At 31.5% G+C, this 23,823-nt stretch overlaps 1 long non-coding RNA gene across 3 annotated transcripts; it reads left to right on the forward strand.

Annotated features, from left to right (window-relative positions):
* The first annotated feature begins 2,488 nt into the window (after positions 1-2,488).
* Positions 2,489-20,985, forward strand: LOC132738295 (uncharacterized). Of its 3 annotated transcripts, XR_009626853.1 has the most exons (5): positions 11,106-11,143; positions 13,228-13,339; positions 18,942-19,042; positions 19,744-19,812; positions 20,869-20,985. It is a non-coding gene; the product is annotated as an uncharacterized LOC132738295 (long non-coding RNA). The 3 variants fall into 3 exon arrangements; XR_009626854.1 differs by lacking the exons at positions 11,106-11,143; positions 13,228-13,339 and adding an exon at positions 2,489-2,507; XR_009626855.1 differs by lacking the exon at positions 13,228-13,339.
* Positions 20,986-23,823: the final 2,838 nt, after the last annotated feature.

The raw sequence follows: 23,823 nt of genomic DNA on the forward strand, positions 1-23,823 counted from the left end.
TCGCCCGGAACGTTTTCCGGGAAAAAATTTCTTTGGAACAACGAGAAAACCCAATTGTGTAAAAATTGGTCCTTTTTTAAAAGTAATGTTTTGGGAACTAAATTTTGCATAAAGCGATAAGGTTACAAAATTTTAATTTTTAAAAGTATCCCAAACTTGTATTTAAAGAATTTAACCCCTGTGCACTGTTAAAGCTTGTTTAGATTTAAATATTTTGTTTTTAAAAAAAACCCCTTCCCCATCAAAAAAAATTTTACTTTTTATCTGCCCTTTTTTGACGATATATGCCCAGCACAAAAAAAAAGAATCTAAACGCCTTGGGGACGTCAAATATGGGCGAATTTAAAACAAAAAATCAGGAAAATGATGCTTAATGTTTTTTTTTATTCCAAACTTCCTTTTTTTTAGCATTTTAGGGAATGGATTAAAAGATTAAATTTTTTTTGCAATGGTAAAAAATAATGCACGGTTTGTTTTAAATGCTTTAATTTTTCTTGGGTCAGGACCTGAAAGGAGGCAAAACATGGGCCTTTTTTGTATAAAACCCCTGCGCAAAATTTTAAAATCTGTTTTCCCAATTTTTTTTCAGAAAAAAGGTTTCTTTTTTTAAAGCCCTACAACAAAAGTTTGCAATGGGTTTCTACCCAGGTTTGGGAAAGTGCTCGTGTTTTCCCCAAAATCAAATTAAAAGATGGACAAGGGTATAATCCCCAACTGGTATCCCTTCCCCGGCTCCCGTTTGGGCCGGGGGTTTTTCCCAATTTTAAAAGCCCATGTTTTTCCAACGAAGAGCCAGGCATATTATCATTAGCATCATCAAGGAGACGAAGCAAATTGCGGTCACCACGGGGTTTGAAAAAGCTTACTTCGGTTTGGCAGTTCCATCAGTGCTATTGCTCGGGTTGAGGTAAATGAAAAGGTATATGTGAAGGCGCGTTATAGTGATAGCTATTTGCAGTCGGATAGATACCGATGGCCTTCCCGTTCAGCGGAATACTTATGTACAGTTAGGTTAATTTAAGAAATACTGAAGTAAAATCAGTATCGGCTTTTTTAATCCATATTTTTTTATTTCCTGTAAATGGTCAAACTTTTGTTAAATAATGTTTTTAATAATGAATACTTAAACCAAAAGAAACTAGCGCTTTAATGCGCAGTAATGTGTTTGTAAAGGCTGCAAATCTATTCAAAGGTAGTATTTTTTACTTCTCCATACAAATACTAATTTTCTTTATATATACCAATTGCCAAAATGGCTTAAGAAACAAAATATTGTTTATTGTATATGGCAAACTGAGTTTTTTTTGGAAAAACTGTGGAAAAATACCAAAAAAATAAAAACAAAAGTTTTGGGGGAAACAATTTGATAGCAATTTTTAAGGCATAGCAATGACCGGTCCAGAAACTTTTCTTAAAATTCAACTTGTTTCAAGCTGGCACAATTTTTAAAGATTAAATAAAAAAGTATTGATGTTTTCGTAAAATTTCTTTATGATAAGAATTTTCAAATTTATTCACCCTTTCATTCAAAACCACTCTTGTTTAAGAAATTCATAATTAAAATTGTAGAAAGATAACTCAAATCTGGTCATGATAAATTGTTTGATTTTTACTTAAATTTTTAACATTACTTTAAAACATTAGTCTTCTCTGATTGTATCTCACGTGGACATATATATTTATGTATAAGTTTAAACAAGATGATGTACAATGTGCAAATTTGAATTTTCTTCATCTGTTTTGCTCTGTTAAAGATAATTATATAAAATGTTAGATGATTTATTTGTATACTGTATACAGTGGAATAAACCCTTCTACCCCTGAAATTTTTAAAAATTTTAATCCCCAATTTAAATTTACATAATTTTTAAAGTTTCCCTCCAGAGGGATGTTGGGGGGTTTAAAGGGCAGCCCAGGGTTTGCATTTCCCAAACATGCCCAAAAACGAAGTCATCAAAATTAAGTATGTTACATATAATAGGCGACCTTTTTTGTTTGTTTTGTTTTGTTGTTGTTGTATTATACTATGTAATATTTACGTATGGTAAGAGAAAGTCAATTTAGCATTTAACCGTTTAATATCTATGTTAGTCGCTATTATTGTTATTTCTAATTATTTTCTAGGGCCGATTAACACATTGCGTTTTGCACATTATAGTTTTTGTTGAATTAAGGAAGTTAGACGGTAACCAATGTAACAAAAATTATTTTCTCTATCAAACTTCAAGTTAAAAATGAAATAAAATCCGGTCCTAATCTTATGAATGTAAAACTAGACGATTTTATGCTGTTTATCACGTGTGTACACAAAAAAAAGAATTATTATTAAAATATAAAACTTTAAAATTTGTAACTTGAAGCATAATAAAATACTGTCTTTCTGCAATGTTTGTGTCCGCTTTTATCATTTGAGATCCTTATAATTTTTTTGTGTTTATGTACATGGATTATTAAATACATTTTATTTATCAAGCAAATGACTATTGTAAGTTTCACAATGACTACAGGTAAATGTAGAGTTTTTTTTTCCGTATACAGATTGATATCCAACAAGGATTAATCGGCATCGTCATTTTGTTTTTCTTTCTGTTATACCATATTTAATTTTCATTTTCCAGATCATACGATGCCTATTGTTTGGCATTATTGACATAAAACTTTTTATACCCCGCACAACAAAGTTGTAAGGGGGTTATACTGGAATTAGCTTGTCCCTCCGGCCGCCCGGCCTGTCCGGCCTTTCCGGCTGTCCGTCGGTATTATCTTGTTTCGCCCAATAACTTCAGATTCCTTTGACCCACAATCTTTATATTTTGCATGGAGGTTAGTCGTGATTAGTAGATAATCCCTATTGATTTTGAGGTCACCAGGTCAAAGGTCAAAGTCAGACGGGCCTGGACTTCAAAAAGCTTGTCCGCCCAATAACTTAAGATTCCTTTGACCCAAGTCTTTCATATCTGGCATGGAATTTATTATTTAATTAGTAGGATGACCCTATTGACTTTGAGGTCACCAGGTCAAAAGTCAAGGTCACAGGGGCTTTGACTTCAAAAAGCTTGTCCGCCCAATAAATTAAAGATTCCTTTGACCCACAGTCTTCATATTTTGGCATGGAAGTTATAGTCGTGATTAGTAGATAACCCCTATTGATTTTGAGGTCACAATGTCAAAGGTCAAGGTCACAGGGGCCTTGACTTCAAAAAGCTTGTCCGCCCAATAACTTTAGATTCCTTTGACCACAGTCTTCATATTTGCAATGGAGGTAAGTCATGATTAATATGTGACCCCTATTGATTTTTAAGACACTTGGTCAAAGGTCAAGGTCACAGGGGCCTTGACTTCAAAAAGCTTGTCCGCCCAATAACTTTAGATTCCTTTGACCCACATTCCTAATATTTGGCATGGAGGTTGATCATGACCATAAGGTGACCCCTATTGATTATGAGGTCACCGGGTCAAAGGTCAAGGTCACAGAGACCTTGACAAAAATGTCCCCTCAATTGCTTTAGAATTCCTGTCCGCAGTGTTTTGATTTTGACATTTTCATATTTGAAGCATGTAGAACACATAACTTAGCAATGCACTGGCTTAGAAACCTCAGATTTGGCACGGAATTTGTCCTTGAGCTCTAAATGGCCACTGATGATTCTGACAAAGTGGTATGCGGGGGGTATTCACGCCATGACAGTGGCAGTTCTAGTTTTATTTGCGGGATGTTTTTCGTTAATTTTGTAATTTATTATGATTTACGCTTAAATTTAATAATAGTACAGATCTCGATACTTTATTCAAATTATATTATACAATATAAAATACATAATTAAATACTGCTTGTTGGCCGAGTGGTAAGAACGAGGAAGTTGTGATCACGTTGTATGAATATATTAATTTCAATATGTATAGTCGCACAATGCGTGACTCGCATGTGTAGAACATAAAGATCAAGTCTAGAAAAATATAATAATAAATCATACAAGAAAACATACAACAACATATGATTCAAACCTACAACTTACTGAAAGTCTTACTCCTTGTCAAGAGGCTTATAAGTCAAGTGGTTTGCTGGTAAGTTATACATTTACCGTTGAATTATACGTACAAATCCGTGTGGTTTACCTCGGAATCCTATAATTACCGGCAAAAGGTCATTGAATATGCAAATGTATCTGGTCAATATTGCCAAACCATACTTTGACTTAATTACTGTTGGGATACACTCAACGTTATCGGGAAAACGTTGCTTACTTAATAATCACTAGCTAAGAAGGAAGTATAACGAACTAAGTGTGTCTATTTGTTAGTTTAATAATACTTTATTGCAGCTATTTTATACATAAAAACACGTAAGGTTATATGATAGTGGTACATGTGCTTTAATTACTATAAATAAAATCCTAAAACAGTATTTTAACTTGTATTTGATTTTTCCCTAACATATTTTACCCTATCATTGAAGCATTTTTACCTATCACTCTATACTTGTGCATTTCACACTGCAATGTTATCATCAAATTGTATATTCAAATGGAAAATAATTGCACAATATATTTTGTTTGATATATATTTTCCAGTTAATGGCGGTCGACAGCAGAATTTATAGTCAACACACTTAAAAACCTTATCTACAAACTCATAAAAAATTTACATATATAAAAACCCAAACACATAAAATCGCACCACTTCACCTTGCTTCAAAAACTATCGAACCGTTATGCATTCGACCCCCTGATTTCAGTCAATGTTAAATTATTTAAATTTCATACTGCCAAACAACAGTTAACACAAATAAAACTAAAAAAAATAATATTTGAACAAGGCAGACAACTCAACCTTAAACTTCACTTTAAAACAGTCAAACGTTAGAAGTCGTTTAAAGCTTTATAAATATTTAGGCGTTTATTTCTTTAAAGATAGACATTGGAATCGGACATAAAAGCATCTTGCCACACATTCATTATTTTTCTATGTATAACCTTATGTCAGTATTTAACCAACTAGATTTTTAAAAAATATTCAAGATAAGTGTAACTGTTTGATACATTAGTAAGATCCGTCTTAAAATTATAGCGCAGAATTGTTTGGCTATTATGATTGTAAAACTATAGAATTTGTACATTGAAAATTTTTTAAAAAGATCCCTTTTTTGTCCGTAAATCAAAAACTCTGATGCTTTATGGGAAAAAAGGGAGAATCCAATGGCAATTTCATCGTAAAACCATAAAAATTAAAAAACTTAAAACAAAACCCGATTATCAATTCCTTTTAAAAAAATGTAAAGCCCTGCCCCCAAAGAAGAGCAGATAAAAGAGTTATCAAACCCGGGAAACTGGAAAATTTATCAAATAAAAAAATCCAAAAAAAGATAGCCCAATGATTTTTTAAAAAACCAAAAATTTAAAACTTAAACAGACACAATCTGAAAAAGGGGACGGGTATTAAATTTCCCAAAAGGGAAAAAAAAATGTGCATTGGGCCAATTTAAAATTTTATAAAAATCGAAAAATCATTTCCCCTTTTTATGCCCAAAAAATTACTATTTTTCGTAGAAATTTTTTTAACCCTAGTTTTTTAAATGGCCTTAATGCAGAAATTCGAAAGCATTAATGACAAGCACAAAATATAAACAATTAGTAGTCCTGGCAAGTAAATCTGTATAATGCAATTTTTAAAGAAAGGACTTAACGTTTGATTTATAAGGCTTTTAGTATCCATAAAGTTAACACATTTTTCCCTTATGCAGAACTGGTAAAAAGGGAGATAACTACGACAACAAATGTTAGTAACATATAACCAATTTATGTCATCTTAGAAGTATTAATAATTGCCGTTGAATTGGTTGATAATGATATAATACAACGTAAACAAATTTCTTTCTCCTTTGTTTCTTGCATTTACAAGTATTTGTTTATGCACACTCTGTTAGCTATGTCGTAACCTTTGATTATACTTGTCAACAGTACGTCTTTGCTAACTTGCTGTAACTAGTTACACTTCACACCACACAGTATCTGAATTCTATATCTATAAAGTGTATGTATACAATATTTATGTTGAATTTTTATGTTGAATAAATTATATGTTTTGTTATGTAAGTTGTGTTATATTGTGCTATTTGATGTTATGTTATGTTATGGTATATGTTATGTTATGTTATATATGTGGATAAAAGAAGTAGTTTGGCTGCAAGTTATAACAACATTAACAACAGCCCACACCACAAAGCCAATATTTTATGCATTTTGTTATATATCGTATTTATTCGTGTACATTTTAATTGAACAAAATGAACTGAATGTATAAAGATAAAATAGAACAATTTAAAACAGCTATATGAGAGGGAAATGTAATCGAAAGAGCATCGACACGCGAGACTATCTGATTGTACGAGAATGGGGGCGTTTTGATGTTCTTTCTCTTTTGTATTAAAGGCAAAAAATAAAAAATGCGTTCCCTATCGTTTACATTAATAAACCCAAGAAAAAAAGTTACCAATGAACGAGCATTTGATTATAACCTTTCTGACGTTATATTTTCCCTGTGGTCGCAATAAATAAACCCCAGAAAAAAATGAGCCAATCAACGAGCATGTTCTAGACAGACAGTGAGTGCGGATATAATAATACTGTACTAATAATATACTATACTTATAACTATAAACCAAATGTACGCCAGTGATATCCTGTTCGCAAAATGAAATAGAAGAATGAAAGTTACAACGTCTGCGAACAAAAGATTCATCAACGTGTAAATAGCGCAATCTTTAAAATAAAATTGTTGTTGTTTTTGCTGTTGTTGGTGTTGCTTCTGCTGCTGCTGTTAATGCAATCTTATTATTATTATTAATTATCATTATTATTATTTTTATTATTATAATTATGATTATTATTATTATTATTATTTTTATTATTATTATTATTATTATATTATAATTATTGTTATTATTATTATTTTTATTATTATCATTATTATATATTTTTATATAATTAATTATTTTTTTATTATAATAAACGATTTTCCTCGTATGATAACATATATTTAAAAAGATCAAAATGATATAGATCATATCTCACACGGTCAAGTTAACATGAAATTGTATGTATCACACAATACCTTTAATCATGTACTGCCCGGGGGTGCGGACATTAGCCTCAATATACCTGTCAATCAGACACACTTTCGTCCAGTGTAAAGTTTTGTGGTTTTTTTTTTAATATTTTGAATTTTTTCACAAAAAAGAAAAGAAAAAAAGAAAAAAAACAAGAAAAAAATTACCTTCTCAAAAAAAAAGAGGAAGAAAAAAGAAACAACTGTAAATAATTGAGACTATAAAGTAGCTGGAATAGATTAACTTTACATTTCATTTGTATTTATATTATAGTATATGAAATAAGGAAAATTATGGAACGCATTAGTTTAAATAGATGGAAGGAAACACGGATTAACTGTGAACACATGATATAGTAAGTATTCGTAACAAATAGATTAGAAAATATTGTAATTTACTTACAGAACAAATTACATCTAGATAAAGCAATGGCTTATTTTGCCTGGTTTAGTATATTTATATTACATTTTGTTAATATTGTTGTTTCTTAGTGAAAGAATAATTTAAGGATAAGAAACTGTTTATGAAATGATAAAAATAATAACAATAATGATAATTATGAAAATAACATTGCCATTATAAGTGTTGTTGTTGTTGTTTTCGTCGTCGTCGTTGTTGTTGTTCTTGTTGTTGTAGTTCTTGTTGTTGTTGTTGTTGATAATGTCAAGACGCATTACTATTATTTTAATCATCATTTTCATCTTCATAATTATTGTTATTGTTGCTGCTGTTGTCGTCGTCGACGCTATCCTAGTCTGATAAAAAAAAGTGCAGCTAGGTAACAGAATAACAAAAAACAAAAGTTAAAAGGAAACTGAAATGGCCCTGTGGTAATTTTTCCCGTGTTCAAATTTAAGAAAGGGGTGTGGCGTATTGTATTTCTGTTATAACTCGTCTGAGAATACATGAGATAAAATATTTCTGTTTCCATGGGTACTTATTTACTCATATAGGAAAATTTGTTTAAAAGGAAAAGTTTCAGATTTTAATTTTAAAATGACATTACAAAATATAAAATTAAACCAAAAAACAAAATGTTTATAAGAAAATAATAATGATTTAAATTTCTATCTATTTGGTTAGATAATGTTATTTTTAGGTAAAACGTTTCATATATTGTAATTGTCAAATCAATAGAATAAGGGTGAAAAATGAAATTTGACGACGATAAAATACATAAACAAAATAGAAAACCCTCTTTAATTTCCAATCTACCTGTCCGTTCTATATTTAAATAAGTAAATTAGTTTAAATTCGTTTCGCGATCTTCTATATTTAAAATCGAACGTGACTTGCGCGCTATAAATAGCTATCTGGGCGCTGTAACAGTGATATGATGCACTTTTCCAAGATAGAATTACCGAAATAATTAGTTTGAAACAACACAGATTTTTCCTCAACAGAAAATAAAAATCTTAAGGCCGCTTAACCTTTTCCCTTATATAAGCGTGTTTCGACGGCTTTTTGCCCCCCCCCCCCCTTTTGAGACCTCAAACAGTGAAATAATGCCTTATTGAGGTCCCAAACACTGTTTTCCGTTTGAGAAATGTTGTTAAAAAAAGTGACCACTTTTTCGGCGCCGTCCCCCATCCAAATATATCATCAGGGGGTTGCGAGAAGGGGGATGTGCCCCCTTCTGTTTGGGGGGTTTGAAGGAAGGCGGAGTGCCCCTCATCGCCAAGAAACTTTTGGACATGTGACAGGCTAAAAATGGCCTCAGGTCGATCTTAGGGTAACAAGTAACCGACGCTGAAAAGCCTTTTACTCTATCTCAATTCATTGATAAGTTGTCGCACTTTGAAATCAGTTTTGATGGAAAAAAACAATGCAGAATAGTGATTTTTGGCAATTTTGAGACGTCCCCCCGTTGCCATGGTAACAGGAAATTTACATTGAGCATGCTGTTAAAGAGGCTATGGTGTAGTCAACATTTGTGCCAAGTTTCATTAGTATTGAAGCATTTTTCATAGTTTCATAGCAGTTTGAACTTGTTACAGGAGGCTTTTCAATGAAAACGGCCATTTTTTCGCAATATGCTCATGGGGTAAAAGGTTAAACCCTTACCCCGCTGGACAAGTACGACATGCGGTAAGTTCAGACCATTAGATCAGCCAGACATTAGTTTTGTCTCATCATGGTCTGCACTGTTTCTTTATGCAGTCAATACATACCTATGTCTTAAAAATTTCATTAAGAATGGACGATTTTTGGTCAAGATTGAAAGATAAAAGCTGAATCCATGTAGGATATATATCGTGCAAACTGAATACTGGGGCTGATAAATGTCATATTAAGACTTTTACTTTTGTTTTTCTCTTCGGTACGCGTAGAGTTTATCAAGTGTTTAGCCAGATATACCCGGCGTTTAAATGAATAAAAAAACTATTGAGGACATTTTATGGATATTTAGGATATGCAAAATAGATGTACAACAATTTTCACATCGACGCATTCTCATTGGAAGATAAAAGTAGGGCATGGAATTATCATTAACCCATTACTTCATGAGAATTTTGTGAAAAACGTATTTTTTCATTGAAAAGTCTCCCGTTACAAGTTCAAAGAGCTATATAAATATAAAAACTGCTTCAATACTAATCAAACTTGGCGCAAATGTTGACTGGACCATTGCCTTTGTACATAACGACATGCTCAATCTTAAATTTCCTTTCACCATGGCAAGGGAGGGACATCTCTAAATTGCCAAAAAACACTGTTTTGCGTAGTTTTTTTCCATCAAATTGATTTCAAAGGACTGCAACTTCTTAATGGATTGAGATAAAGTCAAAGGCTTTTCAGCGTTGGTCACAAGTTACCTTACGATCGACCTGAGGTCATTTTTAGCCTCTCACAAGTCCAAAATTTTCTTGGCGATGAGGGGGACTACCCCCCCCCCCCTTCTGGCATCCTCTGATGCATCCTCTGGATGGGGGACGGCGCCGAAAAAGTGGTCACTTTTTTAAGCAACACTCCGTAAACAAAACAAGTGTTGGGGGCCTTAATTGTGCATTTTCTTACCATTTGAGTCAACAGATGGGGGGCGGGGGTAAAAAGGCGTGTATATCGGGTAATGGATTAAAAAAAAATAATGAAAATACCTGAAATTACACAAAATCGCGTTTTCAATGTTAATACATGGTCTTACATATAATTTTGAAGAAAAATTGATGTTTTGTAGATTTTTTTTCATAAGTACGCTGGTACGCTGTCCGATTTGTTCATATATCAAAATATTAATGTCGATCATGCTGATATAGTTTGATCAAAAAATAATTGTTTAAAAAAATATTATAGCACCAGTGTATAGGCCTAAACGATTTTTTATTAGTTTTCACGAAGATAATAGAATTATAAGTTATTATCTTATTTTAAGTATAAGATATATTTGGAACTATCCCTTTGGAGGCAATAATTGCTATGTGGAAAGCATCTAAATATATATCTACTTGAAGCAGTCAGTCCATATATCATTTGAGACTATTTATCCAAAAAAGCAAGGCAAAACATAGTAGATATAATGTCAGAAATCAAGAAATCTCCAGATTTTCGTCCCACACATTTAAAATAAAACGTTTTCCGTATTCTTCTTCATTGTATTAATTTTCATTATTTCTATTATATATTCAGAACAGTCATATATATGTGTATTTAAACAGGACTTTTTTCTTTATATAGCAGGGACCGTTATAGGCCTGCTTCCCCAAAGAAAATTTCTTTAAAATTATGAAGTTTTCCCTAAAAATTGAATTAACATCAAGTAATTTTCTTCCCCTTTTGTAAATATATCGTGTTATTTTCCCCCATATATCGTGTAATTTCCCCCATTCCCCAAATTAAGGACTGAGCTGCTTCCCCAACCTGTGAAGAAAAACCCCTGATAAATGCAATTTTTGGACAAGATATCTGTCTTTATTGCGAATCTTATCTTCCATACTAAGGTAATATTTAAAAATCAATATTTATGACGTCACACTGTATGACGTGTTATATTCAAGTTTACAAATGAACAATGATGTAGATCTAAAGTCCAACTGACAGGTAAGAACGTTTTAGTGATAATGAGCAGTAACCTTAATAAAAAGTAAACTGTTGTTGAAATTAAATGCTGCCTTCTGCAGTAAGATCTATATAAAATGTTTGAATTTAAGGCCTAACATCATGCCACGTAGCTTCGTCTGGTTGTTCTGGAGATTGTAGAGTTATCTTTTTGGCCCACATGCCAACATTTATATGCAGCCCCTATTACAGATCTATGGAAAAACTGTCTCGCCGGCACCGGTGGCCAATGTCTGTAATTTTACTTTAGATATTCGGTCCTTTACTCTTAAGTAAGAATAAGTCAATCACTGTTGACGGTAGAGGTCACTAGTGTCTTTTTCGCAAGTATCACATTGTCCTACAGCCTCATAAAACAAGAGCCGGTCGAGCCGGTTGATGATCAAGGAATAGGTTTTGAAATTAGATAAGTATCTAGATTCTTACTATCTATTGTAGTTTCAGAGTGTGAAAATGAAACAATAACTCAAAAAATAGCCAAAGCAAAGTTAAGGGTTTTATGTATTTCACTTTCACTCAATAAGATATATCTAGAGGAGGATCTACATACAAAGTTTCTTGTTGATACTAACGTTACATATAGTTTCAGAGTTATTTTCCAGACAATATTCAAAATGTGGAGATTAAAAAGGGCAGTAACTTCAAAATTAGGCAAGGCAGAATTACTGTTAAATTGCACTATATACTTCTGCTCAATTGGATCTATCTACCTTCTTAGTGTATTGTCGATACCTCTTGTAGTTTTAGAGTTATGTCTCGGACAATGTTCAAAGTGTAAAAGAACAAATGCTCCAAAATAAGGCAGAGTTACAGTTCTTAATAATTGCCCTTTTACTCGATGAGATTTATTAACCTTTGTAATACATTTACGCAGTAAAACATATTACATTTCCACAGTAATACATATCTGCTGTAATACATATTCTAATTCATAGTAATACATATCCACAGTAATACATATTACATTTCCACAGCAATACATATATTTTGTTCTAAAAGTTGCAGATATTTCTCTTGCTCCCTTATTAACGGCTAAGGCATTTTGTATAATTTATAAATTTCAAATGAGTTTGTTTGTTCTTCTTTTTTTTAAGTAATTACTAATAAACTTGATATCTAACATCTCGTTACTTACTATATCTACCTTTCATTGTATATATCAAACAAGATTCTATCCTATAGATATGATTTTCGTGTAATTCTGCTGTATTTAATGTTTCCGAGGGATCACATTTTTTTCCAGATCATTTCCATTTAAATCATTTATGTATTTTGATATAGAGTGAGAGATAAGTATATATATCTCTTACAACATTAATGTGACTTAAGATTACAGTCATCATTGAGATGAAAAAAAATAACTGTATCAGTCACAGTGTGAGTGATATGGGCTTTATTTCACGGATAACACTCTCATTTAATTTTATGCGTAATATTATTTGTTACACATGGCTCTATTACACTTTTTCGCCGTGTTTTTTGTGATATATAAGATAGCTTTCACAATAAACGAAACTCTGGATTAAGTTTATTTTTTTGCGTTCAATGATTAAGTCCTTATTCACAAATATCATTGTTTGAATACCGTATGTACAAAAAGGCATATAAATATGTATTTGGTGACCGGATTTAATACGGCTAATTGGTGAAATATATATTTCGTATCCCTGCGAATAGGCATAAGACAATGTGTATATAATGAGAGTAAATATTCCGCCTGTTTAAAAAGTCTAAAAGTTAAGATTAAATTCCGCAAATCGTCGTATTTATTATTTATCAAACGTTCTCCTACTGTGATGAATGTGACTCATTCTTAAGACAAGAATAACACGTATATATTATTTTGAAATTATCGTTCAATTTTTTTATGATTTTGTTGTTGTTGTATTAAGTGAAAAACTATACATGTTATACGAGAACAGCTGCGCTGTGCAGCATGCATACACATCAAATGAAATAATATGAATAACAAATTGTCATTATTGGATAGATTATTATCAAAACTGTACAAGTTTTGAAAATGGCTTGAAGTAGTATATTAGTAAACATATGTATATGATATTCAGAAACATAGTGTTACACGCAATATTCAAAGTATTGCTGGAAGACAACGGAAAATTAAGGTACAGAAATATAGTGCTACACCCCATAAAGTATTGGTGAAGGAAAACGAAAAAGGTACGGGAAATTGAGTTGTTTCGTTCTTATAAATGTATGTTCTAAACAATCATGGCTGTAAGCTAAATAAACAAGATTTATTTATTTATTTTTTTTAATTATTTATTTATTTATTTATTTATTTATTTATTTATTTATTTATTTATTTATTTATCTATTTATTTATTTATCTATTATTCACTTGAATATCTATTTATTTATATATTTTTATTCAATTTCTGTTTTTTTATTCATTCATTCCTTTTTTATTTATTCTTATTAATACTTTTTTAATTAAGTTTCGTAGAGTAAATCTAATAAATTATACATGAATAATTGTATTAATATTAATTATATCTGAATGTACTGATTTCACTACTTTTGTCAAATTATTGTTGTGTTATAAATAGAGTTAGTGTTCTTGTTGCCTATTTTAACAAATTCCAAGTAAACGATGCAAAATGAAAGTAAATTATTCACAGTGATGTATATAAACGAAACCACTGTACCAGTCAGCCCTGACAATTTAATGTTTACCCTGACTTGCGATTACGCACGTGTTTATAAGCATAAAGAGCAAAACTTGTAAGGTCAATTAAGCTTCAAACTTGGAATCGTTTTAATTTCAAATCTTTTGTTTTTGTGTCGCCTCTACAGAGTAGTGGCGACATATAGGGATCACTTCTCCGTCGTCTGTCTGTCCGTCTGTCTGACTGTCCGTCACAAAACTTGTCCGGACTACTCCTCATAAACTACTGGTGCAATTTCATCCAAACTTTACAGGAATGATCAGTACAAAGTCTAGTTTTGCATATTGTCAGCATTTTCCGATTCAATGATTTTTGTTAGAGTTATGGCCATTTAATAATTTTTATTTTTAAATTTTGTCCGGACTACTTCTCTTATACCACTAATGCAATTTCAATGAAACTTTACAGGATTGATTTTTAGCTCAAGTCCTTGGGCAAATTGCACTGGTTTTCTGGTTGAATGATTTTTGGCTGAGTTATGGCCCTTTGATAAAAATGAGTTTTTTTTCTGTGTGTTGCCAGATACACAAAAGCTTATCCGGACTACTCTTCATAAACTACTGGTGCATTTTATCCAAACTTTACAGGAATGGCCAGTACCAAGTCTAGTTATGCACTGTCTGTCTGTCCGTCTGTCACAAAACTTGTCCCGACTGCTCCTCATAAACTACTGGTGCAATTTAATCCTAACTTTACAGGAATTTATGTCGCTACTACTGCGATCACTTCTCCGTCTGTCACAAAACTTGTCCCCACTACTCCTCATAAACTACTGGTGCAATTTTATCCTAAGAAGTAGTAGTAGTATTAGAAGTAGTAGCAGCAGCAGTAGCAGTAGTAGTAGTAGTAACTGAGATATCCTTTGTATGTTGGCTATAAGTACAGTTACAGTAAATTAGTATTTTGTATAGAAGTGAAAATAACACTTTGTTTGAGTTTTTGCTACGTTTCGCACAAACATTTTTACATTCAATATAATTTTAAGTGGCCATTCAAGGGAACTGAAAACAAGTTTTTTTTTTATATCAAAAACGGTCTCCTATGACAAAGAGTTATGTGTATTGTTCATAACAAAAGCATAAGTTAACATAATATGCATGTATATATTTATTACATCATTCGACTATTAAACTTTTCATATACATTGTATATGTTTTAAAGTTGCGTAAAGACATATTGATATTTATAATATGTAGAATTTAATAACGATTTCAAGCTGTTTCACGAAACATGTGTAAAATTTTTATGCAGTGTGCAAAATTCTATTATAATTTATCGGTATGTGTTTTGTACATAATGTACATGATTTAAAATTAATATCGGCTCATGCATGATCATGTAAACAAATGAAATTCATGAATGAAAAAAGTAAGAATCGGCAAAACAGCGATATTTTTCTACTATGAGATTGTGTGTCTAGAGGTATACTGCAGTGTAAAGGCGGGAAATTATTTTAATAGAAAGTCTGCAAATTTATGTTCATGCATGCCACTTACGCATACAAAAAGGCATTACTTAGAGCGCTTATTTTCATACAAGAGTACGTCGTTTAGAAACATGGAATTCTAGCATTTCCTTATTGAACATTTAGAAGGTAAATACATATATGCAATATAATCACGGTGCTGACTATCTATATTTACACTTTCAAGTGACGTAATCGTTAAAATGAAAAAAATTACTAAGAAATCAATAATTTTACGGAGCCCCTATGGTGACATTTTCCACACTTTTTTCCCGGAACTTAATTCGTTTTTACGAAATAATACATGTTTGTGTATTTCGTAATTACAAAATATTTATTCGTAGTATTAATTCGTTTTTACGAAATATTAATTCGTAATTACGAAATACTAATTCGTTATTTCGAAATATTAATTCGTTTAAACGAAAGATTATTTCGTAAATACGAAATATTATTTCGTAGTAGCGAAATATTAATTCTTAAAAACAAAATGTTATTTCGTAATTACGAATTAATATTTCGTAATTACGAATTAATATTTCGTAATAACGAATTAATATTTCCTAAAAACAAATTCATATTTCTTTTAAAACGAATAAATATTTCGTAATTACGAATAATAATTCGATATTAAGAAATATTATTTCGTAATTACGAAACATTAATTTGTAAAAGCGAATTTTATTCCTGGAAAAAAGTAAAAACGAAATAATAATTCGTAACAACAAATTAATTTTTTCGAGGGTTTCAAAGAGTTTCGGTTATATATATTAAGAAAGCCTTAAAACTAAGCTCCTGACTAAATATTAGGCATGGAAATTAAAATAATCGCCTGTCAATAGCGTTGCCGCCCTAGCCGTGATAGTACACGCTCTAGGACAATTTTGTTAAATTGGGGGTCCTGTGCTTCAAATCCAAACACGCACACATTTTTTTTCTGCTTCGTTTTGCCGATATTATTGAGTTTTGAAATAAAATATTATGTTTTTTATGATCGCACGATGTCAAAACAAGGAAATATACCTTAATAGTGAAAATCTGGAGCCCTCTCCCCGCCCCTTTGGTTTACTGATGTATATGATAAAGGAAAGTAATACTATAGCAAATTTCTTTTTTAGAGAAACATGTCAGAAAAGATTTTTTGCCTCAAAAATTAAAACATTGCTGATAGGAACATGTATTTGACACTGGGGAAAAAGAGAATATTTTGGATAGAGAATGACTTCTCACTCAAAAATCCTGTTCACTTGAATATAATAACTTGAGAATCATTCGGCTAATAATCACAAGGTTGATCCAGGCTTGTAAATGACCCCTTTGTGAGATTAGTAGGGGTTTTTTTTGCCAAAGGTACAATGAGCTTAAAAACAAATAAATATTTCGTAAAAACGAATTATTATTTCTTATAATCGAATTGTTATTTCGTACAAACGAATTAATATTTCGTAAAAACGAATTAGTATTTCGCAAAAACGAATTCATATTTCGTAATAATGAAGTAATTACGAATTAATATTACGTAAAACGAATTAAAGTTACATTTAATAAATTCATAAAAGCAGAAATAGCGACATTTCATTAATAAATTGGGTTTTATATCGACTCCAGATCTTATTTTGGTGTCCAGACAACCAAAATGAGTTTTATAAGCATAAAAAATGGACAACCTCATTGTGGCGAAATCGGAGGTACAATATCTTTTTGCACGAGAAACTCCGCCTTCAGATAATCCGTACATTAATATTAAGTCAACAAACATGACTATAAGTAGCAGTCCTAATTTAACGGTATATTTCCGCATTGTAATGGATGTTTTCATACAAATTTAATCTTTTTTATGAGATGATTACTTTTTACTGAACCTAAGGCCTAGTGCACCGTGAAGTTAAACGGTTAACATGTGTTTGCACAAGAAAATCTCATATTTGTTGTGTTCCGGATAGCAGCTTTAACATTGTGACGTAGCGCATAGACAAGCTGATTATAATCTTTATTTGCATGTTAAAATTCGTATACGAACTTAAGTGTTACCGTGGGGTTTTCCGTTTAAAATCCTAATTTATGAACACAATTTGTTGAGATTTACAACAAGACTGTTAAAAAGGTTTATGAATCTGTAGAATGCTTGGTTTTTAGGCGACGGCAAAAATATTTGTACATATTTATTAAATGTAACTTTAAATGCCGGGAAAAAAGTGTCGAAAATGTCACCTTTTGGGCTCCGTACAATTTAGGTTGATACAGGTACGGCAGCATTTAATTACTGATGTCTTGGTAGAATCGAAGTAGTATGAGTTATTTTATCGCTCAATAATTCACTATAAAACTGTGTCGTTATGGTGCGCAGCATTGAATCACTAAAGTTACGCTATTTGGTAAGCCTATGATTCCTCGCATCGAAACTCCATATAGTGATTTTATTTAAGCGATAAGATCACTGTTGGGGATATATTATTTCTTAACACAATTTCATGTGTTTTCCTTACTCAATCATAACTTACGACGTTTATCACTTAGGTTAACGTTGTTCAAGTCACAATTCGTAATGAATTTCTTTGATTTGTCAACCTCCATTTTCTATGAAAAGTGTCCGGTAATAAATGTCGTATACAAAATTCCGTCTGCTAAATGTCGTCAACTAAATGTCATCTACTAAATGTCGACTACTAAATGTCGTCTGCTAAAGGTCGTCTTCTAAATGTCATCTACTTAATGTCGTCTGCTAAATGTTTTCTCCTAAATGTCGTCTGCTAAATGTCTTTTACTTAATGTCTGAAATGTCTTCTGCTAAATGTCGTCTGCTAAATGTCGTCTGCTAAATGTCTTCTATTAAATGTCATCTACTAAATGTCGTCTACTAAATGTCGTCTGCTAAATGTCGCCTACTAAATGTCATCTACTAAATGTCGTCTACTAAATGCTGTCTTCTAAATGTCGACTACCAAATGCCGTGTCTTCTAAGTGTTGTCTGCTAAATGTCTTCTACTAAATGTCTTCTACTAAATGTCATCTACTAAATGTCGTCTACTAAATGCTGTCTTCTAAATGTCGACTACCAAATGTCGTGTCTTCTAAGTGTCGTCTTCTAAATGTCATCTACTTAATGTTGTCTGCTAAATGTTTTCTCCTAAATGTCGTCTGCTAAATGTCTTTTACTTAATGTCTTAAATGTCTTCTTCTAAATGTCGTCTGCTAAATGTCGTCTACTAAATGCTGTCTTCTAAATGTCGACTACCAAATGCCGTGTCTTCTAAGTGTCGTCTGCTAAATGTCTTCTGCTAAATGTCATCTACTAAATGTCGTTTGATAAATTTCGTCTAGTAAATATCGTCTACTAAATGTCGACTACCAAATGCCGTGTCTTCTTAGTGTCGTCTGCTAAATGTCTTCTACTAAATGTCGTCTTTAAAATGTCGTCTTCTAAATGTCGTCTACTTAATGTCTTCTGCTAAATGTCATCTGCTAAATGTCGCCCACTAAATGTCGTCTTCTAAATGCAGTTTGAAGCTTAATTATAACTGGATACGCTAATAAAATTTGATAATTTGATAGTTTGTATAAAAGACAGCATAAATATCATATCTCAACATAAACTTTGAATAAAATTGCAAAACATATTCTATTCCAGATCCAGTGTTGCGAACGTAAAAGTTGTGCATGTCTAACATATGCAAATAGGCAGAGAAGTATAAGAGAAAATGTCTTTGAGGAAATTCAAGTGGTTAATGAGTAGGTTTGATTTTCTAAACATTAGTGTCTGAAACCTTAAGGTAGCCTTTATAACATTCATAAGTATACACAATAATAATAATAAGCATCAGAATAGTTTTGGTATAAAAAGGGAGTATACGTCAACAAAACAGTTCACTCCCATTTGGGAGCCGTCTCAATAGTGAAACGTCTGTCTACCTGATTTATGTCCTTGCCTCCTATAATACTATCGTTTGACCACTGTGTCTGCCACAGTGCAATATGCTTTCAATTATAAAAAAAACATTGTTATTCAATCATTAAGATAGAGAAATTTTTTAAATCAGAGTTATATTTAAATACATAAAGGGCGTCAAACCCTTTTTTGCATTGGAAGTGACGCATTCCAAACCAAACATGAAAATGCAGGAATATTGACGAAATTTGAAAGCAAACCATGGCAAACCATTTGGTGTTATATACTGTAAATATGAAATTATTCGATTACAAGGTTATCACCCTTTGTTAAGAACATCATCGGTATCGATTCAATGTCTTGCCTGAATATATTTAATCATAAACTAACGAGATTACCTGCCTTTCTTATAAACTTAAAAATCAAGAACAAGAAAAATATTGTCCTGGTCGTATTATTAAATTATGAGTTTACGAGGTTATCTCCCTTTATTATAACTAATATTCAATTATGACTTTACAAGGTTGTGTCCCTTTATTTACAGAACAACAGCGATACAGTATTCTCCTGGTTGTAACAACTACATTCATAGTGTACACATTCTTATGGAAATGTAAGTGTTTTTGAAGTTGTTAATCAAAATAGATTGAGCCTTTTAAGGTTGTATGTTTTTGAAGGTGTGTTTATTAACACGTACCCTTTCTTTCTTTCTTTCATTCATTTTTCTTTCTTTCTTTAAAAAAAATATTTCTAAAAATATCTTCTTTTCTTTCTTTCTTTCTTTCTTTCTTTCTTTCTTTCTTTCTTTCTTTCTTTCTTTCTTTCTTTCTTTCTTTCTTTCTTTCATTTCTTTCATACTTACTTTCATTTTTTCTTTCTTTCTTTCTTTCTTTCTTTCTTTCTTTCTTTCTTTCTTTCTTTCTTTCTTTCTTTCTTTCTTTCTTCTTTCTTTACTTTCTTTTTTTCTTTTTTCTGTCTTTCTTTCCTTTCTTTGCTTTTGTTTGCCTCGACCTTTGTTCTTTCATCGTATTTTTTGTGAACGGCCCTTTAACATGCATGATTACAAATGAACTTGTATTTTAGTTAATATAAGAAATGTTATGATTTCTAAAAATATCTTTCTTTCTTTCATTTTTTTCTTTCTTACTTTATTTCTTTCTTTCTTTCCTTCTTTCCTTTGCTTTTGTTCTTTCATTCGTAGTTTTTTGTGTACGGCCTTTTAACATGCATGATTACTTGTATTTTAGTTAATATAATAATTGCTATGATTTATTTTGTTGTAACTGCTGTTTGGTTTCTTTTTATTTTGTTATTCACGTTTTCGTTGAATTCTCATAAGATATATGCAGGAATAATTACCACCCTGGTTTACTTGCCTGAAGCTCACTAGCTTTTAAAAGTAAAGCTCTAACCAAGGGTCACATAATTGAGAGAAAGGCACCTTATTCACTAGGCCACCTAGAGCTACCATTAAGACCTTAAGACGCACTTTGGTATTAAATTTATTTGAATATTACTCATTCATTTACTTCTAAATTGAGAAAAAGGCACCTTATTGCTAGGCCACCTTAACCCTTAAGACGCCCTTTGGTCACAATTGCCTGTCTTAAAAGTATTTGAATGTATTTGAATTACAAATTACTTTATTTGTCTTTTTCTTCTTCATTAGTTACAGTAAATAGTGGAGTCCATGACAATTCAATATATGGACAGCTAAAGGTTTCCGGAAGCGGAAACAGTACACATCGTCACGTGCTTCCTTTAACAACACAAGCCGTCACCAAGAGTATGTAGGATTACGTAAATGACGTTTAATTTTTATACAGTAGTATAAAGAAAGTTATTTAAAATTGCTCTTTTCTGCAAGTGGCAATTAATTATACCAATGTAAACTAAAATATTATTCGGTCATAGTCTGCACTGTTTGCAGTTCAGTCATAAAATACATGTTTTGTTGCGGTTTTTTTTTTGTGTGTGTTTTTTTTTTAATTTACTCCGAAAATGGCTTTTGGTCTTTATCACATAAACAGCCTCCGAATAAGTTTGCAAATTCGGAATTTTCGCAAACTCAACTACCCTTTTTTAATATATTTTCAATACGAAAAAAGTTAAAATCAAACAGTAATTTGGATTAAAAGTAGACGATTATTGGCCGTTTATACAAGATAGCGCAATAATTAAACGCAGGGTGAGCGTTCAAAAAGTGTGGCCTCCCATGGGTTTTTTTAATTCTCCCATGGGGGTTTACGTGTCCCACTGACTTTCAGTGGGGCTTAAAACCCCATTTTGTTAAAGTGTGAGAATAAAACCGTGGGAGAAATTTTTTTCTAAAACATTTTTACATATGTTGAATTTATATAATACTTATTATATACTTATAAGTATATTAGGAATATATTTAAAGAATTTTGCAATTCTCCTATTGGCTGAACTAACCCCATTTAGTAAATTGGAGAAATCTCCCAAAAAATAAAAAATGGTGCGGAAATCTCCCAAAAATTAAAATGGGGAGAAATCTCCCATTACAGCGTAATTGAGAAACACCCCCCTTAGAGCGTAATCGGAGAGAAACATAAAGGGAGAAATTCATCCATATCTTTTTTGTTTTATATATCGGATCGGAAATTTAACAGTAAAAGTTTTTCAACATGATAAAATTCGGCTTCCACCTTTTAAAAAATGAAAAAGGTCCGGTCCAATTATTTATTTATTTATTAATGAATGAGTAAAACTAATTAATACTATATAAAATATATAAAATAAATTCATTCATTCATTCAGTCAATAAATATAAATCTTTTTTTTATTACAGATGGACAAGTCTATTTCAAAATATAAGCGTATCACGGTTAAAATTATTCATTACAATTATCGGAAGTCACCGCGTTATATACTTATTTCTTTATCAAGATAGTTTTATAAATATAGCACAAATTTTCAAATATGTGGTTTCATATTTATCCTCATCATTTCAGAACAAAAGTACCAAGGGTTTTATGCGACCTTATGGTTTGAAAGACTCGTTCAAGAAAAAATCTGGAACATATTTGCTTCGATAACCCACGTGGACTGGCTGACAAATACATGTATAATCATTGCCGAAAAATCGGTCAGAACCAAAGACCATGTCTGAAAACATTCCAGTCGTTGCGGACTGCGGCAAGTAGCGGATTTTATCGTATCTCGCAAGGGTTGATAAAATCTGTCTATGAGATATTGTTGCCCAAAAATACAAAAATATCAAAATAGTCTACTATGACATGGGACTCAATGATAACCAAAAAAAAAACGCAGGTAAAGAATCTGTAGAAGTTTTATCATTTTTTCTCCAATATTAAAGGAGAAACAGGCAAAAATTTTCATTTCTTCGTTTTGATTTTTGTCATTCAGTATTTGTAAATTTCCTCAAAATGAATACAATAGGCAGTCAAAAAAAACAATACTGTTTTCCATATAAAAGAATAAAAATTGTGGTTTCCCTACCTTGACCTATGCACGCGTGGTCAGTTTAGATCGTGAATATCATACAATAAAATGCCACAGTTAACCCCTGGAAACGTTAAAGAACATGTCAAATGAATGACAGACTTGGCTTAAATCATACAATATCCACAGTACCTTTTATTGTAATTTCCAGGCTTTGTTCAAGTCAAATGACTTGTTTTTAGAACTACTCGGTGATTCTTTGGCGTCTAAATTTCGTTCAAATATATATATATATATATATATATATATATATATATATATATATAATATATATATATATATATATATATATATATATATATATTTACTCTTCAAACCCAAAATATATAGAATTTTTAAAAGTCGGAAATTCATGCTGGGACTTTTATGAAGTGACATTTAAGCGTGGTGTGTGAGTAAATAGGATCGTATTAATAATTTTGTCTTTGATTTGCCTATTCCTTTAGCTCTGAAAATTTGCTCCTTATCACAGGAACGTCCATGCCTGAAATGTGGACATTTTTCTACGTGTATCCAAAGTATTGCAACGTCGCCTTACGCATTTAACTGTACCGCCCAAAATTAAAGCCAAAGTTTTAAGAACCCTAATAATAAAAAAAACTTTCAACGCATTTTTGTATTTTCTGATCGCAGATACGGAAATACAATGCTGACATTCATTCTCGGGATCAGCGCTTCCCGTCAAAAACCTAACAACAGGTATATTTCAAAACAGCTTAAAAACTAGCGATGTAAAAGAAAAGTATTTTTATTGTGTTACAAGTATCCAAAACAAATAACAACGCATTCAAAGTAGCTTTGGCTTTGGCTTATAGAATTGTCACACTCCCAAATTACGCGGATGAATATTCATTTTTATCAATGAAAATTGCTATTCTATTTCCGTAAAAATTCAATTATTGTGATTGGAATAAAACGCCCCCTTTAAATAAACATTTGTTTTTTAGACTTTGTAAAAAAATAAAGTAAGGATTTGACTCTATCAGTCGAACGATCGATAATCAATATCTACCTATAGGTTAAGCACCCGATAATTTAATTCGCGGTAAACAAAAAATGCTAATTTTTAGCGATGTCCGATTATCGAAGACTTCAGGTGCGCATTACACTAATAAATTTGATTGTCGAGTGGATAATA

This window comes from Ruditapes philippinarum, unplaced genomic scaffold, assembly GCF_026571515.1.
Source record: "Ruditapes philippinarum isolate M1 unplaced genomic scaffold, ASM2657151v2 ctg4995_1_1_1_1, whole genome shotgun sequence".
NCBI lineage: Eukaryota > Metazoa > Mollusca > Bivalvia > Venerida > Veneridae > Ruditapes > Ruditapes philippinarum.